Here is a 14781-nt window from a genome sequence, read left to right as displayed (position 1 = left end):
TATTTCTTAACTGCAACAAGACATCCATGTGTCATCAACCTCCCCTCCCTACCTTTCTCTCTCTTTCTTACTTTCGTCTTACGCCATAGCTGGAGGCACACGGTAATTTCCCGTATTGATGCATCTTGAATATAAAATGTGGATTGAAACAATAAAATTAAAGTAGCCATCTTTATACATATTGGCTTTTCTTTCCTTTTCAATGAGATTGCTTTTCCCAAGAAAGACATTGGCAAAACAATTAATTAAAATGAAGGACGAGTGGATATATTTTGACATGGATCTAATTGTGGAGTGGTTTATTGGGAAAGTGAGGTAGGAAAAACAGTGGGAATGTTGAGGGCTGTGTCCTACCTTATTTGCTCATTCTTTATTTCAGCAAGGTTACTTCTCTCTGATCTTCACTTTTTTTTTTTCCTTCCCCTATAAATAAATGAGTTGGAGTAGCAAGGCAGTTCTCCCTAGGGGTCAACAGAGGTACTTCTATGGGACTACAAAATTATGACTTGAGTTTCATTTCTAAATTACGTTCAACTGTTTACAAAAAAGAAAGAAAGAAAGAAAGAAAGAAAGAAAGAAAGAAAGAAAGAAAGAAGAAAAGAGAAAAGAAAAGAAAAGAAAAGAAAAGAAAAGAAAAGAAAAGAAAAGAAAAGAACCCCACACAAACCCTGAAAAATGCATGGTTAAATGTGTTACAATACAGGGGCACCTGGGTGGCTCAGTCGGTTAAGCGTCTGACTTCAGCTCAGGTCATGATCTCACAGTCCATGAGTTTGAGCCCCGCATCAGGCTCTGTGCTGACAGCTCAGAGCCTGGAGCCTGCTTCGGATTCTGTGTCTCCCTCTGTCTCTCTGCCCCTCCCCTGCTCATGCTCTGTCTCTTTCTGTCTCAAAAATAAATAAAAACATTTAAAAAAAATTTTAAAAAATGTGTTACAATACAATTTGTACACTTTGCATCCATTGTAGAGCAAATCCTGGCTTACCTCCTTTTTGAGTGTAACAGTAAAATCTCTTCTGTGTTCTTTGCTTAATTAAGCATTGTGCTTTGGACTGGTTTGTGTCCCAACAAAATTCATACTGAAACCCTAATGGCCAGTGAAGGGATTTGGGGATGGGACTAAGGGTAGGTAAGGTCATGAGGGTGGGGCCTTTATGACCTGATTAGTGTCCTTATAAGAAGAGACATCAGAAAGCCTGTCCCCGGGCTGGCTCCCAGAAACCAATTATGCTGGCACCTTGAATTTGAGCTTCTAGCCTCCACAACTGTGACAACATAAGTTTCCGTGGTGTGAGCCATCCAGTCTAGGTACTTTGTTATGGTAGTTTAAACTCGCTAAGACACTCTTGTTTTGACTATAACAAAATAAAATTTCTTCTGCCTTCTTTTCTTTTTTAAGTTTATTTGTTTATTTTGAAAGAGAGAGTCAGTGCAAGTGGGGAAGGAGCAGAGAGAGAGAGGGAAAGAGAGAATCCCAAGCAGGTTCCATGCTGTCAGGGCAGTGCCCGATGCAGGGCTCATACTCACAAACCATGAGATCGTGACCTGAGCGGAAATCAAGAGTCTGAGCCATCCAGGTGCCCCCTTCTTCTGCATTCTTTACTTAATTAAACATTGTCACTGTGTATAGTTATTTAAATGTGTGAATCAAAGTTTTATTGATACGGGTGACCAAAATAAAACCAACAGGTAATTTAGTATGTTACAGGCTTATTAATACTGTAATACACTAATAAATACCCTCTCCCCCTAATTCAAAATGACATATCACTAAAATGACCTTACTTTTCTGTATGATTTCTTATTAGGTGTTATTTAACATGTCACTGCATATAATATTTTAATTTTATTTATGAATAAATCCTCTATTAGGCACATTTAGTTTATTTCTTTTTTTTTTTTTTAATTTTTTTTTAATGTTTTTTATTTATTTTTGGGACAGAGAGAGACAGAGCATGAACGGGGGAGGGGCAGAGAGAGAGGGAGACACAGAATCGGAAACAGGCTCCAGGCTCCGAGCCATCGGCCCAGAGACTGACGCGGGGCTCGAACTCACGGACCGCGAGATCGTGACCTGGCTGAAGTCGGATGCTTAACCGACTGCGCCACCCAGGCGCCCCAACATTTAGTTTATTTCTTAAAAGTCCCTTTGTCTGTTGTGCCCATTTATGCAGAAAATGTGTAGAACTACATATAAGTAGCATTCAGCAAAAATATTCTACAGTCAAGAATGTGAAGTCCATGAAGGTAGTTGGTTGGGAAGATGCTCTGCATTTTAATTTTGGATTATTTCCATGTCAGGGATAGAAAAAAAAATAACACCATACAAACTGTTATATCTTCTCAGTGATGAGTTGCTGGTAAGTTTCTTAGATAATGAGGTCAGTGTCACGCTGAGTTGTAGGAAGTTCCAGCTTGAGGTTGTAGAATGTGGTGATTTCATTCAGGAGGCTAAAGAAAAGCTCGAAAAGAATACACAAGAACCCATGCTTAGCAGAGATTTATGGTGAAGCTGAATATTCTTAAAGTAACCTATTAACATTCAAGAATACATACCGAATCTGTCGAGTTAAAGCATATCAATGAGTATTGAAAGGTACAGCTTCAGCTCACCTGTTTCGCCATAATTAGGACTTTATAGGCAAAAGGGTTGGTTACTTAACTTCCTGCAGAACATAAGTTGCATTACTATTTGCTTTATTTGTGTTACTGAAGAATCATTCTGGCAATTTTACCAAAACAGAGGATATATTTCATAATTCTTTTCTCTGAAAAGTACCATAAACTCATAAAAGGCAAAACTAATAATGAATACACTTGACGATCAATCCAAATAAATTGCCATTTCTTTAGTAATTCTGCTACAGAAAAGTTCCTCTTTCCCTCTCTCAGTGCTTCCTAGATTGAGTTTGAACAGAAAGAAAGTGTAACTTGATGTAGGGAAAGTTAAGTTATAATGCACTCTACTGATGAAGTTGGTTACCTGGTTTTCTAGAAAATGAAGATAGCCATTAAAACAGATAATTTTCAACATCACATACACTGAGATGAAACATGAGTCTCATGATAAAAATTGTAGTTAACTCTTCACAATTACTGAGTTTGTAAAATACATTTCTGTTCTTTACCAACATTTCAACTTTCTTCGCACAATTGATATGATTAATGACGTCTTTTCAGCTTGTCTCACTTTTCAGGTATGGTTTGGGGTAGATTCTCTAAAATCCAAGCCAGTGTTGCCATTAAGCATTGATTGCAACCTTACTCTGGACGCAGGAACAGATCTCAAATACATTACCAAATCCCCTTCTTAAATCTGTCTGTGTGACCTTTGGAAAGTCAAATCAAATCTGTGGGATTTATCTTCCACCTCTGGAAAAATAAGGAGTTAAGCTAGATTATCACTAACGGTCTTTCTGGTCCTAATATTCTGCAAAATTGAGTTAGAGGAACATTTTCTCTTAAAAAGAGATAGCTGACCTTTCTAGAGCAGCAAGTTTTTGCAAAGAGTATGTTGGGAATTTTGCATTCACTTTTTCATCGAATTTCTCTCTAAAGGCTGCAGAGGTTTTTATAGATGACGAAATTGCAGCTCAGAGAGCTGAAATAACTACCAATATACTCCAAAGCTGATGTATTTCCTACTCCATTGGAAATAACACATTTCCCCCATGCAGATCAGGGTCCACAGTAGAACTGTGAGGGACCTGGAATATGTCAAAATTATTATAGTTAGTAGCATTTATACATGAAATGTTAAAAACAATTTTTAGTTGGAAAATTCCTGTCATAAGTAATATGCAGTCCCATCTTTATGCGGTCGTCGTGGATAGCGGTGTTGAAGTAGAAAAAGCTTAAGGCTTGGACTCAGAAAATGCTCACTTAAAACTCCGATCCTGCTGTTCTCCAGATCTGTGATTTCGTTAAACTGTTGTTTCCCTCAGCGAAGTCAGACCTTGCAGTGTTTGCATTGAACTTCGTCTGTAATTCTATTGTGATGATCCCGTTTTGATTTTTTTGAGGTTCAGTTGTACACGTGACTGTCTTCTCCACCGATATATTTTGAACATTTATAATACAAAAACGTTGTGTCACTGACAAATAATAACTTAATCTAATTTGTTCAGCTGCGGCGGGATCCTCTACATGACAGATGGGGAAACTAATGCCCAGAGAGGGCTAGCTGTACTTTGTCACACACAGAGTGTCAGAAGCAGATTTGGAACACAACTGTCCTTTTGGTAGTAAAGGAGAAATTATCCTGCCTCTTCCATGCCACGTGTGCCTTTGACATGGTCTTAGCCTTTGTTGCTTTTGCACACTGGGCCCGAGGGAGAAGTCTGGCTCGGCTCCAGAACTGCCATTTGTGATTATCTAAGAATAAATAATAATTACGCTTGTCACTTCCATGTGCCCGAGTAGAGAACAGCCATCATCCTTGAAGCAGAGTTTCGTGACTGTGGGAGGAACCATTTAGAGGTTTCCTTTCATTTTCATTACGCAAATATGAGTTGAGTAGATAACCAATTGCTTAGGTGGAAGGATGTAATGGGTTTGCTGTGGTTCAGAGAATGCCACCCGCCATTCCCAAATACAGACGCTAGAGCAGAAGTGGACAATTTACACTGGAGTGCGGGGACGTCCAGGAAGGAAGGGACCGTGATTCCAGTCCTTGTATATCCTCAGAATCCAAGATATGGAAAACAGTTTATCCGAACTGAATGACCCTATTATCGATCTGCTGCGGGAAAATAACAGGGGTCTGGGGAAAGAACTCCCTAAGAGTGAAATATGGGTTGGCATCTGTGCTAAACCCACAGGCTTGGTGAAGGGTGGCTGGTTAGAGGCTTGTGATGGTGGAACAGTGTTGGAGAAGGTATCTGAGCAGATCAGACTGAAACGAGCTGCAAGCTTGAAGTCTGACAAGAGGCAGCAGGACCCTACCAGGGGGAATTTTTTACTTGCAGATTATTATTGAAACCGAGGACATTTATTAAACCCTGTAGAGTCAGGTAGAGTCTAAATGGCACCTCTAGCAACAGCCAAAGCAGTTATGCTAATGGATGGATTTAACATTTCACTTGGAGAAGGAAGACTCCCTCCTAGGGAAGATGGGTGCTCGAAGGACATTTGTAACATTGTAGGAGATGTGAAAGCATGTGCGTTTCGAGGGAGTTGAACCTTTTCTTATACTTGGCGTGAGTCACTCCAGGGGACACAGGGATGCAGGTGCCTTTGGGATCACAGAAAGCTTGTTATTATCATTTTGAAATGGAAACGTACTCTTTTCACAACCGGGTTGGGTGGAGGTTACTCTGAGGTTTTCCTTCAGGTAGAATTACACCAGTCACCTCTGCACCTGGCATGCACACACGAAAGCACATTTCTGGTGCAGGGTGGACATAATCTCTGCCTTCAAGAGACTTACCTCTCCCGGGCTAAGCTTTGCCCATGGAGAGTCAAGATTCGTGGTATATAGAGGCTGCTTCGAATAATCACTAGGAAAATCTGTGAAATTTTGAAGAAATGATTCCATCCTGTCAGTATGGTGGAAAGCTTCAATAGAGGGAGTCATGATGGAGAAAGTTCATGAATGAGGCATGGAAGTCTAACAGAGAAAGAAAGCAAGACTCCTGTTCTTTTCTCTGCTCTCCCTCTTGGGAACCAAAGAGAATACAGTAGTTTTACTGTTTACTTTGCAAAAGTGCATTTGTATATAAAAACCCAATGTTTATGTGGCGAAATAAATATGTAACCATATATATTAATTCATACATGGAGAAACATCCTTATTCTGCAGAAACTAAGGCACATTTTCTTTGCATAGAGCAATTATTTTTCCTGGAAAAGCAAACTACTTTACAAAAATGAGGCAATACGTTTTAGTGGCATCTTAAGTTGAATATTATAGCTTTAAAAATGTCTCTGGATAAAATTCAAGGCTATGGTATTCAGTAGTTTCGCCCTAACTGGTTTTCATTATTACGGTGACATTGAAAGGAAACCCCCAGAAAGTGCTGAATGATATTTCCCCCATTGGTAAGAGAGGGAAGACCATCCCTTACTGCTAATTTATCTTGTGGCTATTTGGGCTCTCCTCCTGTTGAATATTTATTCCTCTGATGGATTTTATTTTTCAGCCAGAGTGTCAAGAATAACTCTATTTAAAAGGAGCTCGGCCTAAAGAATAGAAGTCTTTTTTTGTGTGTGTGCATGTTTCATCCCTTTTACTGACTCTGTAAATGTCGAGTGATTGTGATTGGTACCTCACTCCTTTTCTTTTTTCTGAACCAGTTTTGTACTCAGTGTGTGCTTTTCAGAAGGCATAGCGGCTCGATGCCAGTGTAATAAACCACAGAAATGAATGCCTCCGTAATCATGTTATACTTTAGTTTAAGTACTCTGCATAACCGCTTTACATTGTTAACATTTTTGAATACATGTTTAATGCGTACTTCTTTACTAATCTGAAGCTCAATTCAAAATAGTACATTCTGTGAAATTCTAGTTCTCAGATTCAGGTGTAGGATGTCATAGCACTTTCTAACCTCACATTAAAAGAAAAAGTTTTAGGTCAAAGAAATCCGTGGAAGTAATCACTAAAGCTGTTTGTCCACATGCCCAATGGCAAAGGCACCAGTTACATATCAAAGACTGAGGAATATTTGGAGTCTATTCTATCTTTCTGCCCTCTCCCCGCCCCCCAAATATTTCTCATGCGTACTATCCTTTGCTTGTTGTGATCTCACGATTCTGATGAGAAAACAAATAATCTAATGTAGTTAGGACCTGAGATGACCCACATATCCCAGTCAGCTTGCAGTTCTGTGGTAGGTAAATAAAACTTAAAAAAAAAAAAAATCAAATATAGGTAAATGGCAATAATGGATATGATGTGATTCCATTGGGCTTTTTTTAAGTTTATTTATTTATTTTGAGAGAGAGAGAGAGAGAGCACAGGCAGGGAGGGTCAAAGAGAAGGCGAGGTAGGATCCCGAGCAGGCTCTCTGCCATCAGTGTCGAGCCTGATGTGGGGCTCGAACGCAAGAACAGTGAGATGATGACCTGAGCCAAGATCAAGAGTCAGACGCCAAACGACTATGCCACCCAGGTGCCACCCCCAATTGGATTTTATTTTACAATAGGTTACACATCAAGACATTGTAAAATATCTTAAAGCCTCAATAGAAGACATCCTATATACAAAAATTATAGCAGAATTCTGAAGTTTGCGTCTTCAGAAAACTAAGAGCATTCATCAACTGTGAATAAAGAAGAATGAGTTTTACCAATGACCATGCCCTCCTTTTCCCCTTGTATCTTAGACTAGTCAGAGCAAAATTTAACATTTGTAATAACTATGCAGATTCAGGTAGACTTAGTTAAGATCACTGTTAGTTTTCCCTGATCTAGACTATAAGCTCTTGGTTAGCTTTTGCGTGGAATAGATTTATTTATTTTTTCTACCTTTTGTAAATCTTGTGTGTGTAGTGGGGGAGGCCCATGTGAATGGGCTAATTCAAATCAGTTTTCAGTGCAGGGTGGGGGGGGAGAGGGGGGAGAGAATAGTAGTGATTTTATCTAAATTAACTACGTTAATCCCCAGAGCAATGCAACGGTAACAGAGTTAAAAATGTTTCAACTGAGAAATGAAAAGCCCAACTTTCAGAAAAGTTAAATAATTTCTTATTGTTACATTGTTAGAGTGATTCAACCCAGATCTCCAAATACTAAATAGGCTGCTACTCTCTGAGCAGCCTTGGGACAATAAGAGAGGCAATCAAATAAATACACAAACCCAAATGGTCACCAGAATAGTGTCCAAAAATATGGTGCCATAATTACCTGCACTGTTAATTCATATTAATGTTTCATAATGGCTTTTTTCTAAAGAGACAACTGGATAAATTTTTACTCTAGCTGATAAACTCCATTTGACAAGAAATAAACAGGAGAAGAAGACAAATAGTGGGAAAAAATTAGTCAAAGTTACAGGAGGGAAATGAGCACATGAGGGCAAATGATGGAAATTGCCCAATCTCAGCCCAAGGTGGTCTGGGTTGAGTGCCAGGCTTGGGAGGAAGCATTGCCCCAGATGCAAGGAGTAATTGGTTTCCCTAAGTGCCTCAGGCTTTCTCCATGGAAATCTGCCTCTTGGGAAATCTTCCTTCCTTTCTCCTTTACTCTATTACTGCACTCTGTAGCTGTGTTCCTGGCCAATCAGGGCACCCAATGCCTAGAGCCCAGAAAGTTCATAAGGGTGGAAAGGGAGCAAAGTCTCACCTCATTTGTCATCTTGGAGACTAATTACTATGCAAAATGGTCACCTTCCCCAGAACTTACCCTGTTTTCACTGTATTTGGAATGACCAAAACACTCAAGGAAGTGAACTCAGTTCAACCTCCCTTTTTCCTTTGATACCCCCAGGTAAGATGTATGAACAATGTGCATTTCCTCAAGGTCATTTTAGCTAGCTGGCAGGCATAGTAGAGGACAGTTCATTTATGTGAATGTAAACAGTAAAGAGTGGCAAAATTATGAAAAGCTTCTATAGCTTGGCATAAAAATAAAACATTCCTCTAACACTGGCCCAGAGTAGCCATGGAATTGAAGGCCTGTTGATTTAGGGGGTACAGAAGGTATGTGATTAATGCTAAAAGAAAACATTTGCGTATTTGAAAATTCCACATTAAAAATCCAGATTTCTAGCCTCTCTTGAAAAACTGGAAGATCTGACAAAACTAGGCCTACATTTCAAGAGGACGTCTTTCCACATCAACTTGGACTTAACATTGGATATCTCTTTAGGTTGGGCATGAGCTATCCAATTCTTTAGTTTCTACCAAAGGCACAAGATAGTCATATCAACTTAAATTCTGTTATCTTCCCCCAGCTGTGTTAATTATCATCTCTTGGGGTTACTGGATTTTGTTAACTTTGCCTTAAGGAAAATGCCACAAGTACATTAAAACATTAGTGTGGAAATGCTAAATTGTGCAACTTAATGGATTTTGAATGGGAGGGATAATCTAATTTTTCTTTTCTTTTCTTTTCTTTCTTTCTTTCTTTCTTTCTTTCTTTCTTTCTTTCTTTCTTTCTTCTTTCTTTCTTTCTTTCTTTCTTTCAAACAACTTCTGTGAGCTAGTCATTGTACTAGGCAATATAAATGTGTTCTGTCATTTAATTTTCATACAAACACTTCAGAATTTCTATTATGCACATTTTATGATGGAGATATAAGACCTGGGAAAGTATATGGGATCCCAGAGTCAGATGATGGTTAGAACTTTAGGTGAAGACCTAAATTGGATGCAGAGCTCAGCATTTACTACAAGGAAACATACTGTATATGGAGAGCCTTATGGGAGTCTGAGTGCAAGAGGATGAGTCCCCCCACCCCCTACTGGGGACTATGAGTTGCTCTCCTAGGAGACTCAGTTTTCTCAACTGTTCCTTTCCAGAGTAATGCTCTGCCTTTATCTCATCTCCTTTCCAGTCTTCAGCACATATAGCTAAGCCTTTTCTCCCCAAAATGTCCTAAACATTTATAATTCTTTATTTATAGTCATACTTTTCCTTCATCCTGGCCAGACTCTTTCTTCCTTTGTTCCATTGTCCCTCCTCTCTGAAGTCCTCTTTGAACTATATAGATGGAACAGACTGTTCCACATCTGTAGTATCATGATAGCTCTGGTATAGCCTGTTTTATATTTTATTATAGCTAGTTGTTTATATTCCTGTGAATTAACTAAATTTTAAATTACTGACAATAAGCGTTTTATATTACTTTGAAGTCCCAGGAACTACAATGGCATATAACAATGAAAAGAATTTTAGTTAAACTGGTAGACTGAATCAAGGAACATGTCAATGAAATAATATATGCAGTTCTATAGTAATCTTGAGGTAGTTAATAGTCAATTATTTTTAGAGACAATTTCTTGGTTTTGTTTACATGTTTTGCAGCTAACTGCCATAAAAACAGACGGTTGATTGTATGAAATAATCAAATTTTAGATTAATAAGACAAAAGTTGGTTAGATTAAAATGGATACTTATCAGTGTTGATACTCTGAAATTTATTCTAATGAAATGTGAATAGTTTTAAAGATTTGGTGTCAAGAGCCAAGAAGATGGCCCATTTTCCTATCAAATTAGTGAACAAATTAAATTTTGCATTTTGTATCATGTGACTATAGAAATGATTTTCTCAATTTTTTTTTTCATTTTTTTAATGTTTATTCATTTTTTGAGAGACAGAGAGGTACAGAGTATGAGAGGAAAGGGGCAGGGAGAGGGAGACACAGAATCTGAAGCAGGCTCCAGGCTCTGAGCTGTCAGCACAGAGCCCGATGCGGGGCTCGAACTCACGAACTGTGAGATCGTGACCTGAGCCAAAGTCGGAGGCTCAAGTGACTGAGCCACCCAGGCGCCCCTTTTCTCAAATATACCTTGATGTGAATAAAGAACTAAACATGAATTCCCATGAATGCCTATCTAAACTTTTTAATAAGTAAAGAGACACTTATTGAGTATATACAATGACCCTTGTCAAAACTAGGAGTTGAAAGACCCTGATCCCCGAGCAGACATGATTCTTGTTATTCAATAATCAAAGTTGGTAAGTCAATAGAACATTGTAATAAAATATCACAAGTGATATAACAGTGATTATTCTACTAATTAGCTCTGTGTCCTTTAGCAAGCCTAATCTTGTGAGGTACTTGTTCCGATGTTTTCATCCATGAAGCAGGTTAATTGAATTAGATACAATTTAGGGCATTTAGCTCTGGTTTTTATAAAATTTCATGGAAGGATCTTCTAATGCCTTTAAGCACGTCTCCAAAAGAGCTGAATAGATATTAGCTTTCTAATTATTTCTAGATATGCTTTGTCAATCCATGGTTCCAAAACCACGTGTCGAAGCATCCTGGGGAACCACACGGAGGACTCTGAGGGACAGTTTAATTTTTTTAAGAGAAAGGGAGGGTATTCAATGTCTTTTAGGAACTATGCAAACGTGACTGACCTCGAGATGTTTCAGTTTCAACATTGGGTCCCGTTACGTATCTTTTGATGCCGTCGTTGTGAAGCTGGGTTTCTGTTGGTTGCCATACTGACATGCAAGTACCAAACGAAAACAAGACAATCAGGACAGAATAGGAAAGGAAGATGGTGGTGTCCAATCTGACTCCAGGGTCTGAGAGGTGGTAGAGAGCCCAAAGGGAAGTTTTAGCGTTAGAATTGTGATTATTGAAGAGGAAAGCAGAACTATGTTTTATCTCGTCTGGCGTAAACTCTTCTTCCGGAGTTCCGGAAGATGGCGGCGTAGGAGGACGCTGGGGTCACCGCGCGTCCTGCTGATCACTTAGATTCCATCTACACCTGCTTAAATAACCCAGAAAACCACCAGAAGACTAGCAGAACGGAGTCTCCGGAGCCAAGCACAGACAAGAGGCCCCATGGAAGAAGGTAGGAAGGGCGGAGAGGCGGTGCACGCTGCACGGACTGGCGGGAGGGAGCCGGGGCGGGGGGCAGCCTGCTGGCCAAGCAGAGCCCCGAGTCTGGCTGGCAAAAGCTGAGGGGCCGGACGGACTGTGTTCCGACAACAAGCGCGACTTAGCGTCTGGGAGGTCAGAAGTTAACAGCTCTGCTCAGAAAGCGGGAAGGCTGGAGGACAAAGGGAGGGAGAGCTGCTGAGCCCCCGGACGGCAGAGCTCAGCTTGGCGGGGAACAAAGGCGCTCGCCAGTGCCATCTCCCCCGCCCATCCCCCAGCCAAAATCCCAAAGAGAACCAGTTCCTGCCAGGGAACTTGCTCGCTCCGCGCAAACACCCAACTCTGTGCTTCTGCGGAGCCACCCCTCTGGCAGCGGATCTGACTCTCCCGCTGCCACAGGGCCCCTCCTGAAGTGGATCACCTAAGGAGAAGCGAGCTAAGCCTGCCCCTCCTGCCCCCGTGCACCTTGCCTACCCACCCCAGCTAATACGCCAGATCCCCAGCACCACAAGCCTGGCTGTGTGCAAGTAGCCCAGACGGGCCACGCCACCCCACAGTGAATCCCACCCCTAGGAGAGGGGAAGAGAAGGCACACACCAGTCTGACTGTGGCCCCAGCGGTGGACTGGGGGCAGACATCAGGTCGGACTGCGGCCCCGCCCACCAACTCCAGTTATACACCACAGCGCGGGGGAAGTGCCCTGCGGGTCCTCACCACTCCAGGGACTATCCAAAATGACCAAACGGAAGAATTCCCCTCAGAAGAATCTCCAGGAAATAACAACAGCTAATGAACTGATCAAAAAGGATTTAAATAATATAACAGAAAGTGAATTTAGAATAATAGTCATAAAATTAATCGCTGGGCTTGAAAACAGTATACAGGACAGCAGAGAATCTCTTGCCACAGAGATCAAGGGACTAAGGAACAGTCACGAGGAGCTGAAAAACGCTTTAAACGAAATGCAAAACAAAATGGAAACCACGACGGCTCGGATTGAAGAGGCAGAGGAGAGAATAGGTGAACTAGAAGATAAAGTTATGGAGAAAGAGGAAGCTGAAAGAAAGAGAGATAAAAAAATCCAGGAGTATGAGGGGAAAATTAGAGAACTAAGTGATACACTAAAAAGAAATAATATACGCATAATTGGTATCCCAGAGGAGGAAGAGAGAGGGAAAGGTGCTGAAGGGGTACTTGAAGAAATTATAGCTGAGAACTTCCCTGAACTGGGGAAGGAAAAAGGCATTGAAATCCAAGAGGCACAGAGAACTCCCTTCAGACGTAACTTGAATCGATCTTCTGCACGACATATCATAGTGAAACTGGCAAAATACAAGGATAAAGAGAAAATTCTGAAAGCAGCAAGGGATAAACGTGCCCTCACATATAAAGGGAGACCTATAAGACTCGTGACTGATCTCTCCTTTGAAACTTGGCAGGCCAGAAAGGCTTGGCACGATATCTTCAGTGTGCTAAACAGAAAAAATATGCAGCCGAGAATCCTTTATCCAGCAAGTCTGTCATTTAGAATAGAAGGAGAGATAAAGGTCTTCCCAAACAAACAAAAACTGAAGGAATTTGTCACCACGAAACCAGCCCTACAAGAGATCCTAAGGGGGATCCTGTGAGACAAAGTACCAGAGACATCACTACAAGCATAAAACATACAGACATCACAATGACTCTAAACCCGTATCTTTCTATAATAACACTGAATGTAAATGGATTAAATGCGCCAACCAAAAGACATAGGGTATCAGAATGGATAAAAAAACAAGACCCATCTACTTGCTGTCTACAAGAGACTCATTTTAGATCTGAGGACACCTTTAGATTGAGAGTGAGGGGATGGAGAACTACTTATCATGCTAATGGAAGCCAGAAGAAAGCTGGAGTAGCCATACTTATATCAGACAAACTAGACCTTAAATTAAAGGCTGTAACAAGAGATGAAGAAGGGCATTATATAATAATTACAGGGTCTATCCATCAGGAAGAGCTAACAATTATAAATGTCTATGCGCCAAATACCGGAGCCCCCAGATATATAAAACAGTTACTCATAAACATAAGCAACCTTATTGATAAGAATGTGGTCATTGCAGGGGACTTTAACACCCCACTTACAGAAATGGATAGATCATCTAGACACACAGTCAATAAAGAAACAAGGGCCCTGAATGATACATTGGATCAGATGGACTTGACAGATATATTTAGAACTCTGCATCCCAAAGCAACAGAATATACTTTCTTCTCGAGTGCACATGGAACATTCTCCAAGATAGATCATATACTGGGTCACAAAACAGCCCTTCATAAGTTTACAAGAATTGAAATTATACCATGCATACTTTCAGACCACAATGCTATGAAGCTTGAAATCAACCACAGGAAAAAGTCTGGAAAACCTCCAAAAGCATGGAGGTTAAAGAACACCCTACTAAAGAATGAGTGGGTCAACCAGGCAATTAGAGAAGAAATTAAAAAATATATGGAAACAAACGAAAATGAAAATATAACAATCCAAACTCTTTGGGACGCAGCGAAGGCAGTCCTGAGAGGAAGATACATCGCAATCCAGGCCTATCTCAAGAAACAAGAAAAATCCCAAATACAAAATCTAACAGCACACCTAAAGGAAATAGAAGCAGAACAGCAAAGGCAGCCTAAACCCAGCAGAAGAAGAGAAATCATAAAGATCAGAGCAGAAATAAACAATATAGAATCTAAAAAAACTGTAGAGCAGATCAACGAAACCAAGAGTTGGTTTTTTGAAAAAATAAACAAAATTGACAAACCTCTAGCCAGGGTTCTCAAAAAGAAAAGGGAGATGACCCAAAGAGATAAAATCATGAATGAAAATGGAATTATTACAACCAATCCCTCAGAGATACAAACAATTATCAGGGAATACTATGAAAAATTATATGCCAACAAATTGGACAACCTGGAAGAAATGGACAAATTCCTAAACACCCACACTCTTCCAAAACTCAATCAGGAGGAAATGGAAAGCTTGAACAGACCCATAACCAGCGAAGAAATTGAATCGGTTATCCAAAATCTCCCAACAAATAAGAGTCCAGGACCAGATGGCTTCCCAGGGGAGTTCTACCAGACGTTTAAAGCAGAGATAATACCTATCCTTCTCAAGCTATTCCAAGAAATAGAAAGGGAAGGAAAACTTCCAGACTCATTCTATGAAGCCAGTATTACTTTGATTCCTAAACCAGACAGAGACCCAGTAAAAAAAAAGAACTACAGGCCAATATCTCTGATG

General features: G+C 40.3%; 2 long non-coding RNA genes across 2 annotated transcripts in view; one reads left to right on the top strand and one right to left on the bottom strand.

Annotated features, from left to right (window-relative positions):
- LOC131484375 (uncharacterized) overlaps positions 1 to 14781 on the top strand; it is a 536971-nt gene that overhangs the window by 187407 nt on the left and 334783 nt on the right. The window lies entirely within an intron of this gene.
- LOC131484374 (uncharacterized) overlaps positions 2192 to 14781 on the bottom strand; it is a 66947-nt gene continuing 54357 nt past the window's right edge. The window contains exon 3 of the long non-coding RNA XR_009248199.1: positions 2192 to 2462. This is a non-coding gene — a long non-coding RNA (uncharacterized LOC131484374). The remainder of the gene's footprint in view (positions 2463 to 14781) is intronic.

The sequence above is a fragment of the Neofelis nebulosa genome, chromosome 9 (assembly GCF_028018385.1).
Source record: "Neofelis nebulosa isolate mNeoNeb1 chromosome 9, mNeoNeb1.pri, whole genome shotgun sequence".
NCBI classification, from domain to species: domain Eukaryota; kingdom Metazoa; phylum Chordata; class Mammalia; order Carnivora; family Felidae; genus Neofelis; species Neofelis nebulosa.
Note: the sequence above shows the minus strand (reverse complement) of the source record. Positions and strands in the feature narration are given on the sequence as shown.